The sequence below is a fragment of the Neopelma chrysocephalum genome, unplaced genomic scaffold, assembly GCF_003984885.1.
Source record: "Neopelma chrysocephalum unplaced genomic scaffold, ASM398488v2 Primary Assembly neopelma1_22b, whole genome shotgun sequence".
NCBI lineage: Eukaryota > Metazoa > Chordata > Aves > Passeriformes > Pipridae > Neopelma > Neopelma chrysocephalum.
Genome location: NW_020897690.1, coordinates 29,602,118 through 29,629,524, shown reverse-complemented (window position 1 = coordinate 29,629,524; position 27,407 = coordinate 29,602,118). Strand labels below are relative to the sequence as shown.

Genomic DNA, 27,407 nt, shown 5'->3' with positions numbered 1-27,407 from the left:
TGCAGATACCTCCAAATATTTTCAAGAGGAACTGCCAGCTACAGCAGTGTTATCCCAACAGAATATACAGGGTCAGGCACTTAATTTTGAGTGTCTTAATCAAATGATTAGTCCTACAGCTTACTCATATTGTACTCTGGGCATGAACCAGTTCTATTACTAAACATTTGTTCTGGTAAGCCCTCGGCACTTTTTATGCTTTATTTTTTTTTATTTTAACGTCATCAGGCTATTTAGAAAATAGGCATGAAATCAAAGCAACGTGTATCCACTATAAACGGAGTTCAAGGGTAAGGAAATTCCATGGGAAGCAAAAAAGAGTTGAGAAAAACTCGATGTAACTGCATGAAGGATTTCAACAAAACTTTTTCAAAAAATCTTGATCTGGAAGGGACAAGGAAACTGTTATATGAGTGTAAGATCTGAGACTGACAATTATTTGGGATGCAGTTGGTCCCAGGAGGTTGCAGGCCACAAAATGAAAAAGGCCTCAATACAACTAGGTAAGTACTCTTGAAATATAAATCAGAGCCTTGTTCCCACAGAATTTAAATATAAATGTAATTATTCCAGATGGATCACAGGGAATCAACCAATGCTCATTTTGCTATTTTAATGGTGAAAGGCATTAAAAAAAGGGGAAAAAACTCAGACTTATTTATTCTGCAATGTGACTGCAATTAGTAATGCACTCAGATTCCTGTAAGTATGTCAGTCTCACCAGACCACTGAGGACATCAGCTCTGATCAAACACAGTCAGCTGAGCAAATAATCAGAGCAATGGCCTCGAAGTCCTTTGATCCATAGGGCCAGATTTCACTTCTGCATTCAGAATTAATTGCAGACACACCGCGCTTCCTACTAAATATTGCTGTAGTTTGCAGGTGTGAAATACAGAAGCCAGCGTTTGAAAATCCGTCAAGTAGAAGGAACACTGGATGGTGCTGAATACCTGAGTCTGCCAGGGCATTACATAAAATACTACCATGTTTATTCAAGCACCATTTCTGATCTCTTACATTTTAACAGCAGATGAGGAGCTCATACTAATTTAAATGAGGGGGGAAAAAAGAATACAAATTAAATATTTACTGGTATTCTTCAGAATCACTGTGCAATAAATACAGGGGCAATAGTGCATTAGAATAAGAAATACAAATATAAGGACTAGGTATCTGTAGACACATGAATAATTTTTACATGAACATCCAAGTTTTCTACATGTTTAGCTATTTGCAGTAACATGTGACTTCAACTTGTCAAATCTTGACCTGGCAATAAAACCAAGAAATTTTGCTCATTATTTCTCCCCTGTAAAGGCGGGGGTTCACCGGGTTCTCTGGAGCTGACAGAAGTCAACGTATCCTTCCCATCCCAGCCACAGGAGGTACAAAGACCTCCTTGTAGTTCTCCTTGTAGTTATTCAGGGCCACGCGTGAAGTCCAATCCCAGACAGCTGCTCTGAGAGCCCATTGGTCCCAGAAGCTTTGACACTCTTCTGAAAATCTCATCTGAAAGGTCATGTGGTTTGTCAATTGCATCTACCTCTTCCCTCAGCCTGTTAGCAGTGCTTTCTTAAGGATCTTTTTAACTTTATCTCTAATAATATTTTATTTATTGATGTATTATTCTTCCTGAACTTTGGTGACATGTGACTATTTCCAGTCTGTATATTCTAAAATTAAAGGATTTAATATTCCTTAGTGGAAATTATACCTCCATATTATTTTTTCTCCTTTCTTAATGACTTGAATATGCACAATTGGGTTAATGGAAGTGCAGTCATTTTTGCTATTCACACAAGTCAAAAGCTTTCAATGAATTTTTCATTTTTATTTCACAAAAGGTTAAATATAAAAGCTTGCATTGTGACCCTGTAATGTATACCAAAGCAAAAATGTGTCTGTATCTAGGCAATTTGTTACTGCATCTTCCAAAATACATTTTCCAGACTTAAACGTAGTCTTTCATACAAAGTATTACTATAGTCTAAGTAATAGAGACAGAATAAAAGCCCAGGTGATGATACAGAATAATGCGAGATAGCCCAGAGGCTGAAACTTCAGTGTAGACCAATGGAAAAAAATTTTTTTTGGAAATTATTTGAATTGACTTTAGAAACCTGCAGAAATTAAGCCGTAAGCAATTATATACAAAAATATAATATATTATAACAGAAATTTCAAATGCAGCAAGAAATTAATGTCTTTTATAGACATCTGACTCCTTTATAATGAGCTCTACATAGTTAAATTCCTTCTTTATACTGTAGCAGTCCTACCCTTGGAATGTTTTTTTAGCTAACTTTCAAATTTTTTTATTCACCTAATAAAACTCTTTGATTCTTTTTTTTTCCTACTGCAAAAATTTTTGTAATGAATGGCCTCATGGAGCAGTCTCAACCATTTAGTTAGACATCCTTTGTCACCCCATCACACTAAGGAAGCATGGGTTGTTTAGCCTGGAGAAGAGGAGAGATGGGAGACCCTATCACGCTCTACAACTACCCGAAAGGAGGTTGTAGTCAGGTGTGGGTTGGTCTCTTCTCCCAGGCAACCAGCAGTAGGACAAGACAGCACAGTCTTAAGCTGCACCAGGGGAGGTTTAGGTTAGACATTAGGAAGAAGTTCTTTACAGAGAAAGTGACTGGGCATTGGAATGGGCTGCCCAGGGAGGTGGTGGAGTCGCTGTCCCTGGAGGTGTTTAGGAAGAGATTGGATGTAGCACTTAGTGTCATGGTCTAGTTGAAAACGTGGTGTTTGGTCAAAGGTTGGACTTGATGATCTCAGAGGTCTTTTCCAACCTAGTTGATTCTGTGATTTCATTTTATATCAAGACATTATTCTCAACTTCCACCTACCACAAACCTTTGCATATGCCTAAACCACATTTTAAATCATATTCTTGATAGTTTGCAGAACTGTATTATGGCAAGATATCCTGGTTTCATAACCAGGATAGGTAACCAGGTAAGGTCCAATCACCATTCATTTATCAAAATGATTAAGTTCCTTGAGATTTGTAATTAATGAATTTCCCTAACAGCCAGAAGTCAGCCATGGGCTTTGCCACCTGAGCACTGTACTATGAATGCTCCCAGTATCTCCTCATCGGTACACAGGAGAATTCATCACATACTACAGAGACCTTGGGGCAACCACATGCACAGTGATGCCTTCTGTGCTATCCATCAAAGCTGGAATTCATCCCCTCCTGCCCTTTTGTGTTCCCCTTCAATACACATTCCTTTTTCCCCCAGCAATGTAAAATATTCAGTGAAAGTATTTCTGATACAAACTTATAAATGCTACAAAGTGTACACATGGGAATTCTGCTTTTACGGCAGGCAGTACATCTGTTTCCATGTCATTATTTTTTTGCTACTCTACAACAACTGCTGGCACCTTCAGGCCAAGGTTTTGACTCTTCCATGATTTTTATAGAGCTCCTTGAAGTAGATAAATAAATCATTCTTCTGTAAAAACCAAACTCAAACCACAAATATACTCTAATCACACACAAAAAACAAGCTCTGAACCACGAGAATCATGATTCTCCCAATAGGAAATACAAGAGAATTTCTGTGTGACCTGCTGCCTTGAAAACATATTGGTAATGAGATAACAATGTCTGCTTGTGTAAAATCCCTCAGAACAACACCATCCTAGGGGAGAAGCTGCAGATCAGCGAAGGCAAAGCCTTATCCATTCCCTACTTCAGTTTGCTGACTTCTCAGCTGCTGTGCTGGAGAAGCAATGCCTGTCCTGTTTCAAACAGATGCTTCCTCCTGACAGGCCATTCTTTTCAAAGCAGGGGATCTCACACTGAAAAGGCTTTTATGCAACCAGGCTCCTGACAGAGCCCATGGCCTCAATGAAGATGCAATATATTGCACTAACAGTAACAGTTAGATTCCAAACATCTTTGCTTTTGCCTTGAGGCCTAGTCACTGTCATTTAACAGAGGCAGTATTAAGCACAAGAAGAGCTTTGGAGGCAGATTTTTAACTCCAATTGATTGGTATAATTTTAATGTCTCTGGAATACACAAAGGCCCATAATAACCACCAACAAATCTGAGGCTACCAATACACCCAATAAGACCAGAGCATTCAGCATTACCTGGCTTTGACATATGTCCTATCCTTGCATTTGGGAAATCAAATTAACCAGTTAATATCATTTTTGGATTTCTCATCTGAACAAACCGGAGGCAATGTCAGGTAAGCACAACCAGTGAAGAATTCAGCTACTTGTCTTACCAACACATTGGACAGTCTCACATCTCTCCTATCTCTATACTGCTCAATGTCCTTACATGTGTGATGACTGATAGGGAGCATGTGTGCCTCATGTGCACCTGTGCCATAACCCTGAAATTTTCCAGGTGCTGTTCTTCACCTTTTCTCCATTACTATTAAATGGGTCATTTTCCAAAGTGGGTTCCACTATTGTCACAGTGCAAGAAAGGAGCAAAAAAATCCATCTTGAAAACCAAATCACTGGCAGATCTTTTTAACTGTGGGCATAAACCACCCATTTGTCAAACTATTCCAGTAATTTTTTTTGCTACGATATCAGTTAAGTATTTCCACTGTAAAGAGGATGTTTCTCAGCTTTACTAACTTAGCTGAACTAAGCTTGCAATGACATGAATGGCAAATATCTTCAGACTTTTTGAACTGCCCTTCCTAAGCTGTTTTGGAGAAATCACAGTTGGGAGATTTCCATCCAAAGGGTTATGAACTCAAGAAATCATCCCCTAGAGCTTTGATGACTCACTTATAATTGTACTCCAGAAATGTAGGTTTCCTATTAATGTACTTCGTTTAACAGGAAGGGGGTTTGGGTGGAGGGGAAAGACCTGGGATTTTTTTATTTCCCCTTTATAGACAGATCTTCTCCTTCATTTTCATAAATGAATGGTGATTAGACCTTATACAAAATCAGGATATCTTGCTATAATACAGTTCTGCAAACTATGGTTTCTCACCATGCAGAACCCAGCGAATGGAATGTGGTGGGACTCCTTCCAGGCTCTGTTTGGGCTGCTGCCCAGCCGCCCATCACCACTCATCCTCACTGCTGCACATGTATGCAAAACCCAGGGTGCTGCTAGGATGGCACAAAATTAGTTGTGTTCCAGAGCAGCCACTGTTGTTACTAAAAGTCAGTGTGGTGGAGACCCCACATTTAATTGCAACCCAGCTCTCCTACCAGAGAAAGTAGCCAAGCATGGTACCCCTACTATTTCTGATTGGGGCTGAGAAGAGTCATCACCAGAAAACTGCCTAGATGGCTAGGACATGTGATTACAAAAGGTGAATCTTAGACTATTGCAGTGGAAAAATACTTATTCCCTGACCAAATCCTTCCTCTCTCTCTCTCTCTCTCTCACCTCTTTGAGGAACTTTCTGCTTTTACGAGGCTACCCTCTGATGACCGGTCTTGCCTTGCTTTCCTGCACTTACCAGCTCTTGATCTTCATCATGAGGTCTCCCGAGTTTTGCAAAGGAGTTGTATTAGATTCCTAAAATGGTCACTCTAACACGTAGGCATTAACATCATGCCCATAAGACATCTGATGTGGCACGCAGGTATTTAGAAATCAGCTGTACCTGCTTTGATTTCACACATTCCTCAGATTTGTAGAGAGAGCAAAATCACAACAACAGTGCCCAGGGCACGATCCTATGCATGGAATATTGTACAGCACACAGCAAGTTCTGAATATAAATGAAAACAAAATTAAACAGTATTCTGAATTGGAAGGGTGCGAAAAAACTCTGAGGGTTGTCAGTAAGGGAGAGAACGGGGCAAAACAAGATGAAAACATTGTCCTGAGAAAATACACCAGTTTTATAGACATTCAGAGGAAGAATTATAACTCTAATGTATTATAGATCACTCAAAAATTGAAATACTTCTACCAAGAACATGTTTAGGTAAAGCATCAGTCCTGAGGGGAAGAAGAGCATTCTGGATTATAATGGCACCTGACAGTACTGACCAGCTGCATTGCCCAAGCAAAAGACAATTATCAAGTGAGATTCTGCAGAAAGCCTCTACCCCCAAAACCACCAAATACAGCAGAAACTCTTGCAAACAGATGTAAAAAAAAAAATAAAAAAAAAGAAACAATTCCTGCCCATTTGGCAGGAAGATGAAAAATACACAGAACACGGCCAATCTGAAGAGAATTTAAATAATGCATAAGGGACCTGTTAGTATTTGTAGGCAAAATGAAGGAATCAGAAGAACTGTTATAGACTGAGGCTGAATGGATCTTAAAACACGTGGCAAACAGCAGTTTCATTGTGGGCTCCTACTAAAGCAGCCCATGAGCTGCAATTGCAGTGGAGGGACAGGAGGGTTCAAGCAGAAAACTCAGCTCCCACTGGTGGAGTGTCTTTAGTGTGGAAAACAGCCTCAAACTGCTAATAGTTGTTAGTCCTACAGCAAAGTCAGCAGAAATGTCAGGAAACCAAAGTTACAGACACCTGTAGGCAACTGCAGGAAGTTCAACACTGCTTTATGATGGCAACAAAATGGACTTTCTAATTCTCCGGGTGAGTATTTGCAGTTTAATAGTATAGAATCTCTGAACTGTTTAATTTGGAGGAAATAAATGAAGTATTATTTTACCCTCTTTCTTTATAAGTGGAAGAAATAGGACTGAAAATGGAGTTAAAGAATCATTTCAAAACAGGATTATCACAGACTACTTAAAAAGGTGAATTTGAGGAAAACCTCAAGACTTTTAAAGACTCTTACTGTAGAACTGCTGATTTCCCTGGGTGGTAATAGCAACAAAATAACTTAAAAAACGACAAGTAACACACGCTACTACTCTCAGCCATGTGGTGATAGAGTCATGCTGCACTCAGTGGAAAACAGCTGGGAGACATTTGGCAGCATCGACAAAGCGTGAAGTTTCTCCAGGCTACACAATATTATAACTCCAACCCAAACCAGAAATAAACTAAACTCCTGTATGAGGCAGTGGAGGTATTTCAGGATGGCAGTAAAAGGCAGGAAAGCAGAAATTTGCTTCAGAAGAGAGCAAATCCTGTATTTTGCAAGAACACAAAATGTGCCTGTGGAGCTTGTGATGGGGAAACTGTTTCAGCTGCTGCTGAAGCCAGAAAAGAGATTACACATCCTAGCTGCTTATCACCCCTTCTTTACCTCTCATTCTCCTTTTTCCCTCCCCATTGTTATGCCTCTTCCAAAGCTCTCTACTTAATCCGGTTCTGTAAAAAGAGAGAGTTAGAAAAAATTAGAAAACAATACTACATTAAGCAAAGTGCAGCACCTCTCTAGAGAAGGAAGAATGGAAAGGCAGGTGATTAAGCAGTATGTAAACACAATTCACTGCCTTATCCAGTTGTACCCATGGCCAGCTATTGCACCACCTACTAGTAATTCATTCATAAGAATGACTGAATTATTTTGCAGAACCAGGCTGGGGAAAAACAAATATTTGCCAGACAGCTCAGCTATTAGAACTAAGAGATGGCATTTGCTCATAGTGGGGCAGGGTGGATGACAAATAGGCACATCATCCAAAACATCTGACCATCTCCTGCAGTGCATAGAAGTGGGTACTCTCCTTCTGAATTAACCGTACTGAATGGATTGCCTTGTTGATGGCTGCACAGAAACAGAATTCTGTATATGTCTAAAGTGATTGAAGAGTTGCTCATGTTGCCAAACGAAGTCCACCTAGGATACAAGAGATGTTCTTACTGCCTGGAAGCTTGCACTTCTGCAGGGTCAGCATTATTCTCAATTGTCATCAGGTGGGGATTAGTCAGGAGTAGGGATTGTGAGAAATAAAGATTGATATCTGCATAATCAGGTAAATTGCTATGTCACCAGGCATCAGTGGTACCTTTCAGGTGTAAAACTGCAGGAGTGAGACCCCCTATTTCTCTATTCTTTTGCTTTTCTTTTTACTTTAATCACAACTATATAAAACATCACTTGTAAATCCAGTTCGTGTCAAGAAGAGGCACAAGCAACCAGCTTCACAGCATCTCATGGACCAGTCTTTTGACTAACTTGCTCAGGGATGCTGTTCCTATCCCATCATCCAGAGGACAGTCTGTTTGCCCTGAATGTTGGCACACACTGTCTCCTACTAAGCTGACAACCAAGCTCAGCAATCTCTGCTGAAGGATATCATACCATGGTTCCATTACTCTTAATGCAGGGATGACTTCAAGTCTGTTTTTACTTAAACCCAAGATGACTAAGTGTTTACTAAAGCCAGCTGTTCTTCACGGGATAGCTTGATAATTTTATGAAGGCCCTTTTCTAATAAATCAAATGCACAGAGGAGGTAATGACAAGCAAACATATGTATGCTATCTCATAAAACAAACAAAATATAAACAATGTAATAATATCACCAGCATGCTTCCAGACGTGTTTGTGCTGCCCTTCCTAAGCACGTGTTAGACAAGTTCCTACAGAGTCCACTCAACATCGCTGAGAGTCTGCCTAAACAAAATGAATCACTGAGGGGATTACAAATGTAGCTGCTGTTGGAAAAAGACAGTGACTCCACTTGCTCCTGTCCTTTTTGGGTCCTTGTGAGTAGGCTACCTCTGTTTCTGTCATGTTCAAGCCCCCTTGCCTCTACTTCTGTGCCTTTTATAGCTCTGAACTCTCCATGGGGTACCTGAACCTCTGCCATCCTGGCTCCCCTCTGGTCTGCCAGAAGCACAACCTCCTCCTTTGACGTGCTTCTTCCACTACACCCGTTGGCTCCCACAAAATCACCAGTAAAGCCTGCAAGATCCCCTCCTTTCCACTGACCCTGCATTTCTAGTACAGAGAGCCTCACATCTACTCTGGTCTGCAGGAGCTGCCAGTTCATTAACATGCCAGGCCTGTTTCAGTTTACATTTACAAATAGTTGAGATGAATATGTAGTTTCACCAAGATATGTAGAGCTCTACCACAAGCTGCATTGATGGCCGCATTACAGAGGTGACCTGTGGGTCTCACTTGATAGCGCTTTTACAACAGATGTTTTCATTGATGCTTTGAAAAGCAAAAGAAGTCCTAAACTCAGATGCTCAAAATAAGTAATGTTTTCTAATCAAAGTAATGGTACAAAACAAGAAAACCTCTCTTTTTTTGAAACTTCTTTGTTGAAACCAGTCCAGCGTGATATTCAAGAAGGGCCTGTAATGACCATTTTTGTTGTCAATCTTCTTGGGCAAGGAAGCAATTTTTCCCTTCAGGTAATCATGTTCAGGAAACAGGGATGCACAATTTATATCCTTACATAGTGGCAGATCACCCAGTTCAGTTGACAGAGCTTTATAAAATGCTTCTATGCTGCTACTCAGCATTGACTGCTATTTTTATAGTTTCCTTTGATGGCTGAAATGCTTCTTTGCTTTTAGAAAAACAAACTCAAGAACCATTCTTTAAGTGAACCAATGTGACCTGAATGTGACTTTTTTGAGAGAAAAAAAACAGAACAAAATATGAAAGGCATATATACAGTGAACCTTTTTGGTTCACTGTAGTTTAATTAAATACCGACATACTTTGTTCACAAGAAATTCCTTAATTTTCTTTACCAAACAAAGAATACTCAAACTACCTTACAAGAGCATATTATAGTCAATGGAGACTTTCAAGAGATTTTTGGTGGTTTTAATCTGAACTGTAAAGAACATGATGAAACTCCCATTATGGTGACACAGGCATTTTTTACCCAGGGAAGTTTACACAAGCTGCAGCTCCAGTTACAGTAACCCTACCTCAGATCCCAGTTTAGAAGTCTCCTAGTCCTCACCAATGTCAGCAGAAATACCAGATTGGAACAGCACACTTAAGATGTTCTTTGAAATAAAGAACAAACATATGTATATGCCCTGACCCAAGGAGGATTTTTACCAGTTTCACTAATCTCTAGACCCCAGTGCACATAACATTACTGCTGTAACTTGATTCCCCCAGATAATTATAAATCCAGAGAAGATCACAGTAAAATGCATGGCCAGAACCCAAGACTCCTGAAGTCTGTGTCAATCTTTGTCACCCATGTCAGTGACCCCTAGTTAGGTTTTACAACTGCAAAGAAATAATTAGAAAAAAACGAAGGTCTGTATAAATAAGCAGGTTTTCTATATCTTTTCCATTGAAACTTGCACAGTTTGTTCTTATACTTCTCTCTTTTAGAGAATATTGGTGGTTGCCTCTTAACTGCCAACAAAATGAAAAAGCTGAATATATAGCAGAACATATCTGTAGCTTGCAATGATTCTTGACAAGATGAAACACAAACCTGGGCTCACCTTTTCATTTTTCTTCTTCAGCAGGTCACCAGCTGTTGTCTCCGAGAAAACGTGCATCCTAAAGGGATTTCCAGCTCCTTTTCTATAATCCCCTACCCTGCAAACTTTACGTTTTGGAACATGGTGTTTTACGCTTGAATTATGAATTATTAACATTTTCACCTTCTCAACCAGAGGCCCTACAAGTTTCTGTAGTCCAGAAACACTTTGTTCAAGTCCATCTAGTCTTTTAACCTGCTGCTCTGCATTCTTGTTTATATCACAAAGAGATTTTTTCATTTTAAGGCAAAGTCTCTTCATTTCATTATTTCTCAGTTTTTTGTTTCTTTCCATCCTTGATCCAGGTTCTGATGTTTCCACCTTTACCATCTCAATGTCTTTTTCAATGCAACATATTTCTTGAGAAACACTGTTAAGCTTCTTAAGAACATTCTCTTGCAGACTCAACAGCTTATCAATTTTCTGTTCAAGTAAGGCAAACTTCATATCCATGATGTTAAAGCTTTCAGATGTGCTGACATCACTACTTTCAACACGAAGAATTTGAGGAGGTTCCATTCCAGTATCAGGCCCTTGGTTTTGCAAAGTGTTTGGATCAAATATTTTGGCCAAGTTCTTGACCATAGACGTAGAAGAGGTCTGGTTTGGGTATGGGAAGGAAACGCTCTGATGATCAGCTGCTTGTCAGTTGCAAAGGCTTCCCATCCAGGCTGCTCAGATATACAGCCAAGTTTGGCAACTCCAGCTCAACTAATTTATAAACTACTCTCATATATTTGACTAAAACAGAGGAAAGAGAAACCCAAATTATTTAGGAAGAAAAATGTCTTTCATCCATTTTTTTTTACATATATATATATCTCTATCTGTTTCCAAATGATGTGAATATAGAGATGCATATCCTAAATTGACTCGGTTCAGTGACTTCAGCCCTAGCAGGGACTGAACTATTTGCACTCGAATGGCATTTGACAGCAAAAAGGCTACACGATACGTGAGAAGTCTTTAAGGGTAGGAACACTTTGACAGCGGTGTTATTGCTTTTCAAAAGCCTAGTATGTAATGTGATCTCTGCTCTGAAGAGAATAAGGGTCTTTACAGGGAACTTAAATGTGGCTGCTTGAAATTGTTATATTTCAAGGTAAACTTTTCAGATGAAAACTTCTATTCCATGAAAAGCCTGTTATGCCATGCAGGAAGTCAATAGAGTGGTTAAAAAACAAACACAAGAAAGAAAGTAAAATAAGAAGGAGACACTGGAATGCAAATATTTGAAAAAAAAAATCAAAGCCTTTTTATCTATCCTATGTCTCAGCTACCACATAGCTAGCTATACACAAGCAATTAACTTCATAGCCAGTATCTTCATTTACTTCTGTATTTATCAAGACTGTGCTAATTTGCCACAAATGAAGAGGCTTTTATGTCTTACTATCATGAGGTCATACAATACCAAAATAGAACATTTGATAGAGACTCAGCTCTTTTCTTTTTTTGCCTGACAGTAAAGGTCTCAAAACCAGTGATTAGTATTCATGACTCAAACAGTTTATTTAAGTGTGGGTCTGAATTGCTGAACACCTCTCATCGTGGTTAGAAAAATAAAAACAGAATTAAAAAGAAAGAATAAACCCAGAACTTCTCATCTTAAGTCAACTATACTCCACATGAGCAAAAAGCAAATCAGTATGGATCAGCTTGATGGAGACAGGCTGCCTCTGAAATACAAAGAAAAGGCTAACTTGAACAAATGACAGTCACAGATTGACCACACATAGGTCAGTCTGCACTTGTGCCATAAGTCTTATAGAAAGAAACACATAAAGCCATGTTTTGGTTGAAAAACATCCAGACTGCTGCTCTATTCAAAGGATCAAGAGCTTCTTTTGTGATCCCAGTCAACTATGTCTTTTGCCAATCTCAGTTTCTCCATCCTTTAAATGGGGAGCCTGAGAGATAATTAGGAAAGGCACACAGTGAGTTCTGAATATCTAAAACACTAAATAGCCTTTCAAAATTGCATGGTCTTCTCTTTATTTTAGGTGCCAAACATGTCTTTTAGAAACAATCATAGCTGAGGTTTTCAAAAGCTTCCAAAGGCATTCTTCCACAATCATTTATGACTCAACATGTATTCAGTGTTGACAAGGAGAAGCTAATTCAGGAGCTTGTTCTCTGGTTACTGCAGGTTAATAAAGGAAAAAAGTTCATCAGTACATTTGTCACCTTATGAGATCAGCACGTTACTGCCAATGAAAGGTGAACTGTGTTTATGCATGACCCTAAAACATGGATTGAAATCTCTTTACATAACAGACATTACCAAGAGGTGACCATCATGTGTTATTGTGCACAGTAAATTCACTGAGCAGATTAAGGTTCAATTATTTTAAAATAGGAAACGGGATACAACATAAACAAACAAACAAACAAACAAAAAGACAAGGAGTTTAAGGATCCCTATTTCATGGAAAGAATAATATACAGGACAGCATTAAAAAAAAGTAATACCAAAGCAAAGAATAGCACATCAGTTCCAGCAGAGTAGTTATGCTTGAACCCTTTTGGTTTCTACTGTTTGTCTCTGTCAGAAACATGAACTAAACCCTCCTAATAGTTTTGTATCTGCAGAAGCCCCTGTTGGACACAAATGTCCAGAAGAGGTGTTCTCATGTCTGTAAAATGGCCAGGTTGGAAGAACCATTTAGCTTGGATGAAACATCCCTGCAGGAGTTCATGGTGAACTTTCCCCTGTCCTCTGCCCCCCTGCACAAAAAAAAAAGGTGAAAGGTTTATTTGACCTTGCCACCCATTCAGCTAGGACTCCTGCTCTGGGGGGGTTTCATAGGCAAAGCCTGTCAGTCACAAGAATTCTCTCCAAAAGGAACATTTTGTGAAAGCAAGAACTTATTAAAAGAAAAAAGAAAAGCACATACAGATAGCAATGGTAAAATCATGTGTTATATTAGTGTGCACAGCCACATATGTTAAACATTTAAATCTCTCCTAACAGTTGCCCAGGGAAATGTTATGTGAAATACCTCAAACCAGTACTATAAACACTAATAAAAATTTTAAGCTCTGTGAGGTAAGATCCTATAATCAAGTATCATCGGTAAAGTCCTATTGATTTAATATTATACCATGACATACAAAAATGCCAAACACTGAAAATGTAGAAACCACAGTATAAAAATGCTTCATTAAAAACTCATCAGCACATGCTAGCAGCTCTGTCTGAATCTGAAGTGGAAGAGAGAACTGCTGTGTAGGGGCTAGAAATAGGAATAAAAGAAAGAAAACTAACATCAGCTTGCTTTCTAGGCTCAGAAAACTCTTGCCAGTAACTTCTTCATAGCTGAAATCTGTGATTCCTGCCTCTTGCTTTGTAAAGTGGAAATAACCTTACATATTCAGATACTTTTCAGGAGTTCAGTGAGAATTAATTGATAAGGGAAAGTGTTCTGTAAAAAATAGTGTCATTTAAAGTAGTTGAACATTTCTTTTTTAGTGTGGTGACTCATTACAGCTACTTTACTAAATTCAAAAATCTTATATGTAAATAATTTGAGCCATTTATCATAATCAAATACCTGAATGCAATTTTCCTAGTCACTAAAATAATCTCTTAGCAACTGTACCTATCATTAAGGCACAAAGCTCATATATCAGCTTTCTTATTTTCATCTCACAAATTTTAATGATGACTGGTCAATGGATTTGCACAGCACCAAAACTGCTAAAAAGTCTTTTGGAAGTTAATGGTGTGAGCTGCAGCAATGGCTACCTTTCATGAACTGAAAACAAAGAAACACAATCAACTAAAATACTTTAGAGAGAAAGCAATTCCACTAGCTTTAAAGATGACACGATTCCCCATATGCCAAACGCTGCCTAATATTACAATTCAGAATACTGACACTAGGCCACTACACCATGGCAGTGACAATATCAGCCTAAGGGTTTAGACCCTGGGAATTTTTCCACACAGGTGTGACAAACACCTGTTAATCAACTGATAAAATGTGTAGTGTTTGCTAATCTGCCATACAGTTTTATTTCTTTTATACAACTGCGGCCCCATTGATGATAAATTCTTTTGAGTGGCTTTTACATTAAAAAAAATTAACCCATAGTTCTCTTTTATTTCAAGTTCATTTGCAAAAGGCTGTAAAGCATCATGTGCAATTTTCAAAGTGTAGTGGCATCTAAAATTTGGAAGAAATAGCAATGTAGTAGCAATGGATACATTGCTCCTACTGTGACTTTCACATTTTTAACATGTCTGCAGACATGATACAGTGAGCCTGTAAGAGATGTGATAAAACTCCATCCTTCATACAGACATAGTTAAAAGGGCAGAAGGCGAAGATTAGACAGACTGGAGAAGTGAAGTTTTCCTTTTAATTTCTCTTGTGAACTCAAACTGCAGTCAGTGTTATTTTCTCTGCACAAATATGGAAAGCTGGCTAGCATTAGGAAATGAGCACAGCATGTCTGTCTGCTGCCCTAGCTCTGTTAGCTGTCTGCTTCTGAACAGTGATCCTCCAGTTCAGGGGTGCGCAGACCAAGATTTTAGCACATTCTAACCCTGACCCTGAGACTAGTTCAGTTGGTTAGAGCCTGGTGCTAACAACACCAAGGCTGTGGTTTCAATCTCTCTATGAGCCATTCATGGGGCCCTCACAACTCAGAATATTCTGTGACCCAAAGCCTGTGAAGGGCAGAAGGACCCCAGTGCCACAGTATGAGGATCTCAGTCCCAGAGGTATTAGAGAAAAAAAATTAAAATTTATCATAGCCCAAAACATCAAAACAGTCTTTAATCAGTAAAAAGACGTAATATTTTGGGGTGTTTAATTTCACGTGACAACCTTCCAGTTCAAAGAAAACCTGCTTTCTGCTTAAAAAAGTTGTTCACTAAGTTTCCACCAACTCTTGGTCTTCTGATCATACTGTTGAACTATTAACTACCCTGCCTTATCTTATCTTGTTCTACTGGACCCATGTTAAATGAAGTTTCCCTTGCCCTCCCTGCCTTTTTAGCCTGAGCCTTTTCTATTTAGTTCAGCTCAGTTCTTTCTTTTTCCCAACAATTACAGGTCCAGACAGAGCACCTTGTAAATTTATGGCTGCTGGCATCAAACATTATAAACAAGAGTACAAGTGGAAATGTTTGCGTTGTAGAGTCTTATTCCAGTTTTTTTGGGCTGTAAACCATGTACCAGGATACACCACATTTTGTGGAAGACTGCTACCACTGAAGTTTATCTGGAGAACCACGGTCATCAATCTTGAGTTGTTCCAGACAAGGTATCTCCAAAATCCCTACATACAGTTTAATATTTTACTGTTGTGGAGGCTTGGGGTGTTTTTCCCCCAGAAATAACATGGGGCCACCTGCCATGCATGAGATGGCAGCACGTGCATGATGCACACTCCACACTCCAGCCATTCCTAACTCATATGTGTAAACAACGCACGTACTCCCCACATTTCTGTACCTATGTCCTGGCAAGGGTTAGGTTTGCATCACTTTTATATTAAAAGGAGCGGGTATGTGAACAATTAGCTCTGATTTACAAGTGGTAATTTAGACCTGGCCACTGTGACCTCCATCTTTGAAAGAAAAGACATTACAAAACAAACATCTCTTGATCACTCAGAGGTGAATTATATGAAATTCTATACAATCTAGGTTAGAGTGGGTAGGGAATGATGTGTTTCAAGTCATACCCATATTGAATCTTCCTGCACGTTTATTACTAAAATAGTGGGAAATTCAACTGTCTTTATGCAGCTAAAAGACAATATGGTGCAAATACATTTCTTGAGCTTGTATAAAAGTTTGTCTCATACATTCTCAAAAACTTCCATTGCTGAACCTTCCAGAACTTCTCTAAGCAACCTGTTTCAGTGCTAAAAATTTTCTCTGTTAAGAGTTTTCCTAAAGCATTGTCTAAAATTTCCCTGGTGAAATTGAAGTTGATTTCTTCTTGTCCCATCCATGGATGACTAGAATAATTTGTTCTCTTCTCTTTTCCAAATATTTGAACTTTTTTATTTCAATTCCCTCTCAATATTCTCTCAAATATATAGTTATATTGTGCACAAAAATATATTACCATTTCCTAGAAGTGATCAGTATTGAGAAAAACGGGGAAATTTTTTCTGGAATATTTTTCTGGAGAAGCTGCCTTCCTAGATGACAAGGAATTGAAGATATTCATGTGTTTGTGGACATATAATAAATTCCTTTGTGAAAATGGTACAAGTTAACATCTTACACTGTATCTCCCAGAAAAGAATGTAAGATTTGGCTTTCCTTTGAACATATAGATCTCCTCTCCTATTTAAAAAAAAAATTGCTTAAATCTCTAAAATAAAATCTCAGTACAGATAAAAGAAAAACATTAATTCATAAACGTATAGCAGGAGTCAACTTTTCAGAAGCTCACATAATAAAATTACTATCTACTGTTTTATATTTCAATGACTTAAATAAGACGTTTTATAAGATTATTCTTATCTACCATTCTCTTACTTTTCTGCTGACTTCTCATTTATTTTTATTCTTTTCAGTGTCTAGTTCATGCCTTATATATCCCAGCCCATATATCTGGAACTTTCATGTTCTTCTTCCTTCCTTAAAAATTAATTCTCTTCTGCAACCTTGACCACTTTTTTGTCTTCAGCATTTATCCTATGGTTGATCTGTATTTACTTAATGAAAACTCAGTCATAAACTAAGAAAAGTCAGGGAATATTTGCTAGCCTACATTTATGAAGCTCTAGTTCAAATTAAATATTCTAATGTACTATCATTTACAAGTAAGAAAAAAAATACCAAACCCCAAACCAAAACAACAACAAAAAACCAAACAAACAAAAAACCAACCAACAAACCACTTCTTTTTCTGCAACTCTGATTAAGAGAGAAACAGATTTTGTTCTCTGATCTTCCAAGCAGATGCATAACTGGTGGCTGGACTGGCCATAGCACCTAGTAGAGAAGTTCCAATAGTATCTTTTATATCTGAATCACCAATTGTCTTTCACAGATAAACCATATCTTTGTATTTTTCCCTATTGTGATAGTGGTCATAAACTGTAGACATCCCTAGCAAAGTCTGTCTCTGTTAATAATTTGCAAATGAGGTGTTTTGAAGAAAATCATTTTATCACGCACAGAATATTTCTGTAGAAGTCTCAGTAAGATTCATATCCCAGTAAGTCTCAAAGAAGAAATAACTTGAGACTGGGGAACAGGAAAGCCACTATTTAAAATATTCAAGGATTTCTTTGTGCTAGGCACAAAGCAGAGAACGCTGGTACACAGTAGTGCACGTGAGAGCCAAAGTAGGTCTGCTCTTTCTCTAGTACACAACAACAGCTCCCTGAGAAACAATATAAGCTTACAGCTGCTCAGCTCTGAAACAGATTAGAAAGCAAGCATGAAAGCTATGAACCAGATTCAGAAAGTCATGCTGTTTACTGAAAGTTCACAGATGTCTGTGATGGTAGAACAGAGAAACCATTCTCTTCCCCCTGCCCTCCTCCCTCCCAATCAAAAAAGATACATCAAGATAGATGAGGGAATTTATCCAAAATTACATATTTCTACAGTCAGCAATCACGTTGGACTCTTTCACTGTGGGGGCTGAAATAATTGTATGCCTAAGATTAAATGACATACTGTGTCATAAGTGATATACCTTTATGGCTCCTCTGGGGTCTGCCCAAAACACTTGTCTGGAACTCTGCTTAAGGTCAGAAAAGGAAACAGCTTCATACAGTGCAGAAGCATACAGCAAGAAAAGTCTGGCACTGAACTTCATGAAGTAGGGCTAGGGAATTTACTGCTCCACAGGGCCCTCTGCACACAACTACTCTACAACCTGCTAATTAATTATGAATTCTGACTTCCTTTACTATAATGACTCTGGTAACTAAGTATCCTGGACATATCCTAGTGATAAATGATGAGAGCAAGTCCCTGAAACAAACTACAGAGATATCCTGTTACAGTTCAGTGATCAATCTGCAGCAGTCTGGTACTGGTCTTTTAGATATACTACTACCTTCAAATTTTGAGCCTCTCTGTAAGCATTTGTATGACCCTTTTTTGCAGAAGAAAAAAAAGTTAATTGACCTGTACATCCCTCTGTAGAAAATATCCAGATCTTTGAAGATGAAAATGATAACAGAAGGCACTATCTATGTTCTGGGGGTGAGACCTCTTGTACTCTGGAACTCTGCAGATCTCTTACATGTGGAAAAACATTTGCACAGGAAAAGCAGTGCAAGTTGCACAGTGCAGCATTTATCCAGGTCAAGCACAGCTAACTCACACATGGCATCCCACTGTTAATGGGTTTCTTTGGATGAATAAGAACTGCACAGAACATAAAAAAGCCACCAAAATCAGCATCTCTCTGTTTAACAGCTGAAGTTCAAAGCACTTGACCATCAAAGCGCACGATGTTCTTTCACTGAGGGTTGGTCGCCACTATCATCTCCTGCTGTCAAGATATCACATAAAGAGTCTCACCTTTGCTTAGCTGTCCCCAATTAACTGTACTAAAAACAAAACAAACCTCAAAACCCAGAGTTTCTTATGGCTGAAAAATACTGTGTGATAAATTACCCATTAATAGCCTAAAACTCTATTTCCAGGAAGCCTGCTTAAAGGAAAATTCCTGACTTTCTGAGGCTAAAGCAGAGGTGTCATAACTCTGAAACAGAGCAATGAAAGAAGTACTGTCTCCAGGTGCAGCAGGAGCTGTACCTCATTTCATCTGCTGGGTAGACTGGTTAAAATCTTTGGTTGCAATCCAAAACTTTCTGGCAGCTAGCATCCTGTATTAAAATTTATAAACCACGAAAGGCCTTTTCTTACAAAAAAGTTAATTCAGTATGGATAGGCTGAAAAGACTTGAAAGGGACAGCCATCAGAAGTGGTTATATGGAAAATTGGATGTAAGTAACACCTTTCAGTCCATCAGAACATACTAAAAATACAGTAAATGCAATTTCAGTGAGAAAGGGAAACTGCGCTGATTAAAAGATCTTTAAAAGAGCTGCAGAGAAGAACCCCAGAGCTGCCTGGCCTGTTGGGAGGTAGAAGTTTTACAAATTACGTATTATCCTCTCCAGAAGACACATACTGATAGCTCAGCTTCCTTCAAGTTGCAAAACTTACCTACTGTCCAGCCCACAGTATCAGAGCCTTAGTCAGAAACAGTGGGCATCCTCTGTGGTGACTGCCCTCTCAACAGGCAGCACCAACAGAAAGAGCATTGAAGATCCACACATCTTGGGCTGTCACTCCGTGATCAGCTAGCTTTACGAACTAATCCTTACAACACAAAGGCAATTACCTTTTGATTTACTCAGAGTTAACCTATGTTCTCTGCTATAAGAACACTGCAAAGATAACAACACCCAGGCTAGTGAAGATCCCGGTGTGGCAAAGAGGGGAATGTAGTGCTCTTCTGATGAATGACTACTGATTCATTTTCACTTATGGTGGTTTGTTCCCGGCTGCCTTCTACTGTGAGACCGGCTATGGGACTGCAGAAGTGGGAAGGAAGGCTTGTGGATTTTTGCTCGTTTGTTTTTCTAGAATAATAGTAAACGCTGTCCACAACCACTATTTGCCCAATGCCATATCATATACTTACTGCACCAAAAACCAGAAATTCACTTATTCTGTAGGTGAGCCAGAGTACTGGCAGCGTCTGCCGAAGCAAACATTTTTTACCAGTATCACTGCAGAGTTGAAATTAAACAGACTTTAACTTAGTAAATCAGCACAAAAACTGTGTGCAGAAAACACCTTGACTCATCTCTTCTTCTTGAAAATCTAGTGTCAGAAAAAGTTAAATAAATGGCACATTCACATTAAGCATCAATGTCAGAATCCAGGACTGTGTAGAAGGAGAAGCAAAGCACCATGAGATGCATATACTGGAGACCAGTGTTTTTAGGGAAGGTGCAATTTGAGCTTATTTTATCTGTAGAGTTGGCTAATTCTGGTGAATATTTGTTGATATTTTAACAGATTGTAACTTGTGCCTGGCAAGTTTCCATAGCATAACTTTATGCTTTAGGGATGAAGAATTCAAAGGAAGGGTGTTATCTAAAATTTAACTTCTTAGCTACATTAAAAAGCTCTAAAATCCAGAAAAATAAGTATTACAGTTGTTCTCCCCTGTCATCTGTCTGTTTTATACCAATACAAATAGCCCATTCTTCTCAATTTTATGACAGAATGAATGGACATGAGGTAAATAAAGGTCACAGAAATCTTTCTCCCTGCCTTCCTGTCCTGCCCAGGGTGCACATGAAAATACCATTTTGCACCGGTGGATATTTTCGGCAACAGAAATGCCTTTTAGCCACGTCTTCTTTTTCAGCTATTTTCTTCCCCCTAAAGTGTCCATTCCAAAATGAAACATGGCAAGTTCTCAGCCTTATAGCTGAACTTTGAAAGCTCTCACCTATTTTTGTCTCCTTTAAACCCCAGATATTTCAACTGAATGATCATTCCAGATGCCTGGCCACCTGGCTGCAAAGATTAGCCACCTTCAGTTCCCAACCAAAGACATTCAGCAAATTAAGAATATCAACGGCTGTTACAAAGATCCTGCATGGCACTTCTTCAAATTCTCACCAGTTACCTGGTGAGTTCTAGAAGGTGCTATGGTAGCTGGCAGGACACCGATATATAAAACAAGCCAAGATTCACCCAATATCTTCTATAACAAAGCCTTTTTGTTTTCATTTTTCAAGCTTTATTCAACTTGAAAACTTCCAAAAATGAACATCAGTCTTGTTATCATTGGTGCTAGAAATTTCATTTTAAATTATTTCCAGGAAAAAACCAGAAATTTTAAAGATGTTTTGTGTGTACTAAATATATTGTTATGATCATTTACAAAAAATCTGGGGAGAGGACTCCTGCTGTCAAGTACTTGCCTTTGCTAATTGAATAAAAAAACATTCATGGAGTCTATTCAAAGCCACATGCAAGCTGCACAGATCTTGCGCTCCTGGAGGCCAAGTTAAAGGGGGACTTTCCTTGCAGATGCAGGAAGCCTGAGCAAGATTTACCTTGCAGATGCTTCTTTCACTTTCAAGAGCCCACAGTGGCCCTGGCAGATGCATCCCTGAGCACTAACATCTTTTTTTCCCATGCTTTCACTTCTGTCTATGACACCCTCCAGGCATTCTAGAATAAGTAAAGAACCTGTTTAAATGGAGTGGAGTGAGTATCACAAGGAAGGATGCACTAAATAGGAAGAAGCAAAAGTTTTGAAAATCAAGCTTGTTGTGAACATGTTCCTGTTTACCATCCAGAAGGGTCCCAAAAAAGTGGAATGCATCCAGATGTCAGGACAGTCCATAAGAACTAGGGGAGAAACTCTGAGGATGCACATTTGACATTTTTCAACTTTTCAGTGCTTTTCTTAGGAAACAGTGCACCTTAAGGCAGGCCAGGAGTAAAATAACAGCTGTATCCTCCAGGAAAGAAGAAGAGCTAAGTTTTTATTTCATAGAAATGCTGCAGGAAAAGCGCTTTCAACTGTCAGTTTGGGCATCTGATGAGCGCAAGGACCCAAAAGACGCATAGTTGGATTACAGTGCCCATAACTGAAACACTGTTTCCCCAACTTTAATGTGCAGGCTAAGTAAAACCATATAAGATTTAAAGTGCTTGGCCTTTGGGCCAACTAGCTAAGCAAAAAGAGCGCTTCCTTTGGCCAGCCGTAGCTTTTCCTAAACAGAAGTTTCTTTTCATAGAAATTTTATCAACATGTAATACTGAATAAGTCTGCAGTTTGAGTAAATAATAAAATACACCAGTATTACAGAAGTTGGCTAAATAAAACAGAGGCTGACATTACTGATTCATTAATATTCCACTCTTGAAACAGTGTGTTTCAGTGTGTAAATACTGAGGTAATGCTGGGGGTTTGTTTTTAGAAAAAAATTTTATTAGTTCTATGCTGCCTGCCGAGAAGCCTCACCTCCCTACCACATTGTATCAGTTAGACACTTGCAGTCCTACCTCTTAAACCCCTGATTTCATGCAACTACCAGAGTTTTCTCTTTCTTTTTTCTTCCAGAAATGCAATGCAGTCTTTCATTAGACTTTAAAGAACTCCAGTAGTCAGCATTATTAAACTAGAGTCCAAAATGAAAGCCTTGTATTAACAGAATGGTTCACATATAACAGATATAACATATCACATATAACACAATAATAAAATAGATCACAAGTGTCTTAAGACCAGGTATTTTCTCCTAGCGAGTACAGAAGAACCCCACCAATGGACTCGGTCTGTCTACTCAAGCTCAGCAGTTGTATCACTTCTTTGCCAAAATGCTTTCCTATTGTCACCTGCTCCAAGTTAAAACTCTGTTACGGTGCCCACCTGCAGGCTACCAAAGTGAAGGCTTTAAGCCTTTATGAAGTCCTTGATGCGGGATAGAGCATTAGTTTTATGAGGGTGATTTTAAGCTACAGACACCAGAACTGAGGTATGATCCATTTAGGAGAGCGCTTCCACACAGACGTCCAGAACAGGTGCAAGGCAACCTTTGCCAACAGTAGTCGTGTTTCAGTGTGTTTCCGCATCTGATGTCATTTAGGTGCATCCAGAAGTGTTTCTGACTGCTTTTTGAAAAGCCTTTGGGGAAAAGTTTCGCCTGATGTTCATACTTGTGAACTTCCAAAGTGCCTTCTTGAGTGCTCAGGTTGAAACAACTGTGCTGCTATGTGATACTAGTGGGAACACTTCAGAAGCTGAAGAAAAGAGCATTCTGAACAACTGATGCAGGACATCAGCCACACGTACTGGTAAACAGGCCTAGTTTCTTAGCAAAGGAGATGGTCAGAGCAGTGCTCTCCTAGAAACTTGTCCAGCAAAAAGACAGGTGAAGAGTTGTACCCTTACTTTTCCCACTTCCCCCACATAGTTGGCCCAATCGCTAATTGGATTTCTTATCCTATCTGAGAACAGAAAAGGAGGTGATGATGTTTAGGCAACATGGCCTGCTTGAACCTGTAACTTCCCTGTGCTTCTGCATTAGTGGGGGGGGGGGCCTGTAGACTCTCCAACTTTGCACAGTGAAACAGGGACCAAAAACGTTAGGGCTCTTGCTGCATTGCACAGCTGACCACAGCAAACACCCTGGGTTATGCAATAACAATTAATAAACCTCATAAATAAGAAACTGACTTGAAAATGCAGCAGGATTTGGAAACGTTATATCTATGCAAGGTAAGAAAACTAATATTCCCTAGGAGCCAGACCTTTTGCATTAACTGATATGTTTTCAGGCTAAATTGTTACACAATTTTTGCATTGAAGAAAAAGGAAACATAACATTGCTTAGAAAAGGTTTGTTGTATTTATGTTAATGAAAGATCAGATCTGGATTCCTGAGTGTCTAGTGTCTCTGCTTCTGGGACAGGGAAACATGAGAAGAGCAGTCATGTTATGAAACAAACTCTCCTCTTACCTCAAAGGCACTCTCCTCTCTTCCCCTGACCTATCCTCATCTGTTCGTATCTTCTATTTATGGAACTCCATTAACGTTACTCACTCTAATTTGATCACAAGTTTTTGGGTTCCACACAGAAACCTCCTGGCCAATTTCCATGGCCTCTGCACCATGGAAGATTAACTTCTGACCATGGGCTGCTGTCTCACTGAACCTCAGAAGGCCTCCCTGGATAAGAACCTCACCTCATGTTCCCCAGTTTTAGGTACTGCTACTGGCCACCTGCAGCTGGGATGCTGGCCAACCTCTAGTTCAAAAATATTCATATGAAAACCCCTGCTTTATTGCTTTTAAGCCTTTCTTTCTGCTACTAGAACATAGTGCTTGCACCTGGAAACATTTGGAAGCCTTGCCGTGACCTCACTCACCTTTCTGCCTGTGGGGTTCAATTTCATGACTGCTGCATTTTTTTTACCTAAATTTTTCATCTGACACTATGGAAAATGAACTGTGATTACCCAGAGCACAAGCCTCTATTCCCTGACCAATTCATATGATCCAGCATGGGAATTAAAAATAGCTGTCACTAGAGCTAACCAAAGAGTTTTGAAACAAAACACTGGAATGTGTTGGAAAATGATGGCTCATGAAAACAGAAGACTGATGGACACATGATGTGCTCTTCCAAATAAAATTAATTGGGGAAGAAGGAAAAGCAATACTTGCAACCCTACTGGAATGAAGCACATCTATTTTTCATTTCAGTGCAGTTTTTCTTTTGCAGCCCTCTCTTCTAGGGCACAAAATTATTACAATGGAACTGAAAACCTTATGAAACAAGCCAGATTATAAATTTCTTTGCAAACTGATTTCAACCAGCTTGCTTAGTCAAAAGCGTTTTTATCTTCTGGAAACCTACTGACCAAACTGAAATGTCCTCATTGTGAAATAGGATCAACTAAATTTGACTTAAAAACATGGTTTTACATGAAGCTGAAGGTAGCTGATTTTGGGTTTAAATGCTAGTCTGTGTTGAACAGACCATACAGACTCAAGGCAGAGCATGAAGCTCTGACAACAGGTATAACTGTTGGGATCTGCACTGATTTTTTTACTATTTCTTCTCTCTTTTCTCCTTTCACCCCTACAGCACTACTTCCTGACATTTTTCTTAGAAGATATGGTTTCTTAACATCAAGTTTCAGAGTATCCACATAGTACAGCCAAATCCCTCAATTCTTTGGTTCTGCTGTACTAGCTGTTTCAAATTTACTTTCAGTGGTAAACATTCCACAATGAGGAACATCACCATATATCAAGTAGCTGTAATCAGGCAGATCAGGTACCAGTAATTTTCCTAATAAAGATCCAGTGTCAGAGATCAAGCATGAAGGAACAGATGTCTGCATTGCCACCATACAGAATCAAGTGTCATGGATCAGGATTGTAACCGAAAGGAATGAAATGTCATGTGTGGCAGAGCAGAGAGCAGACATTATCTCTCCCTGTGTCTCTGTAGCTTCACCACTGCATGTCAAGGACTAATACAGCAAAGGCAAAGACAGCTAAATTATTGTTTTCTTAGGGGAACCCAATGTTTCCTTGCCAAACATTGATTTGGTCATATAGGTGTGTCTCTAGGCAGGCAGTACCCGCAGTTCTGTGTGTGCAGTTAATTTTTTCAGATGTTGCTAGTCATGCCTTTGCCTTGCTGCTCAGTATATAAATATGTGCATGTTTTTTTAAGGAATATTTCCTAAATGCACGTAATGACAAGGAAACATCCCAAATTTTCATAGCAGTGCTCCTGAAGGGAGCTGAAGGGGCATGATTTCTTGAAAAGGTCCAGTTTGAATCTCAAGGACCTGCCATTGCCCACTGCTCCTCTTGAACACTTGAACATACTATCAGTATGCCCAGTGCCTTAAGACTTAGCCAAAACTGGCAACTGTAGTAGAAGAGGAAGAAAAGAAAAAAAAATAGGAAGAAAAAAAAAAACTAGGATTTTTTTTTAATAGTAAAAAAAAAATTAAATATTTTCTCTCATTTGTATCTTGTTTCAGGTTCAGCTTTTTGAGATCAAGGGAAGATATCACAGAACTAAGGTCAATCAGTACTTATTTGCTGCAAAGAGACATGATTCTTCCAAATGGTCTAACTTGAATATCAAAGACCAGTCAGCCATCTGCTCCTCTCAAACACATTATCACTGTAATCCTGTCATTGTTCTGAAGCATTTTGTGCAAAGCTGTTGAATCTTGTTACCTGGGTGTTTAAATGTGACAGAACACCCATAGGCAGCATAGTCCCTGCCTCTCCCTAACTCCATGCACAGCATCTCTTAGGCTCTCAAAATATGAAGAAACATTCAAAGAGGAATCAATTACTTAATCCATGTGCTAATACTGAATATGTGAAGATTAAGTAGGGAGATTCTGGTAGGCTCTAAATTCACCCCATTTCAGTGCACTAACGTGCATTCACCCGCCTGAACAGACTAATTCAAATCAAGGAAAACATTCACTGGACAGGGGCACTGATGGAGCATTACACACACCAAAAAATTTACATGAACCTTGAATACCTTATTCCACTGTGGGGTAAAATAATTTACATGTCCCAAATAGATACTTAGAGGTGTGCTTTAATATGAATAACCAATGCAATTTGTTTCTCAGGGTTTCAGAGCTCATTAGAAATTTCATAGACAGAGTTAAATCTGATTGCAAAGTAAAAGGTTTCAGATGCTTCATTAATGCTGCAGTGCCCCCCACAGCACTGTAAATTAGTCTGCTCAAGCTTAGGACAGACTATTTGAGTACAACTGTTTTAAAATTTAGGTCTTTTTTTAAATACTTAACACAAAAAATCTGAGACAAAGTACAAAGGAGAAAGGCAGGAAGAATGAAAGAAAAATAAATTAAAAAATAAATTCATCTATTCCCTCTTCACTCTCTCCCACGTTGCCTCCCCAGACTATGGGTAGATGTAATCAGCATTTGAAACATGAAACCCTGCAAATGCATTTGAACTGCAAAGCATTTCAGTGGCTTGCATCCTATCTTTCCTTCATCCGGGGTGGGATAGATACAAGTCTCTAAGGAAGGCATCAGGAGTTCCTTGTACAGTGATATCATTCACTCCTTATCTAGACAAGGATCATCTGGAGGCATAAATTTTGTTTCTACCCTGCTTCATCGTGAGCTGGGAAATAAGGTTGGTGGATGCAAGCAGCTTTAACTTTTTTTTCTTATGTTAATACACAAAGTCACAAATCTGTAGATTTTAGGATAGGATGGGCAGTTTATAATTATGTATTCTAACTACTTTGCATTAGTTCCTAAAAATTATCTTGTGATTCTCAAGTATCCCCCAGAACACAGCTCATCGTCAACAAGCTGAACCAAAAAAGGAACCACCATTGTCCTCAGGAAGCACTTCTGGAAAGTACTGGCACAAGTAGGTTCACGGAGAACATCCAAAATGATGGTTTGAAACTATGAGACATTTTGATAGTGCTTGGTATTAAGTCCTTGATATATGAGCCACCTGTAAATCCCATCTATTATTAGCAGG

The 27,407-nt window shown here is 39.0% G+C and overlaps 1 protein-coding gene across 2 annotated transcripts in view; it reads right to left on the bottom strand.

Moving 5' to 3' along the window:
* The window catches only part of MYLK4 (myosin light chain kinase family member 4), an 81,561-nt gene that overhangs the window by 21,698 nt on the left and 32,456 nt on the right, over positions 1-27,407 (bottom strand). The gene's annotated exons all lie outside the window — the stretch shown is intronic.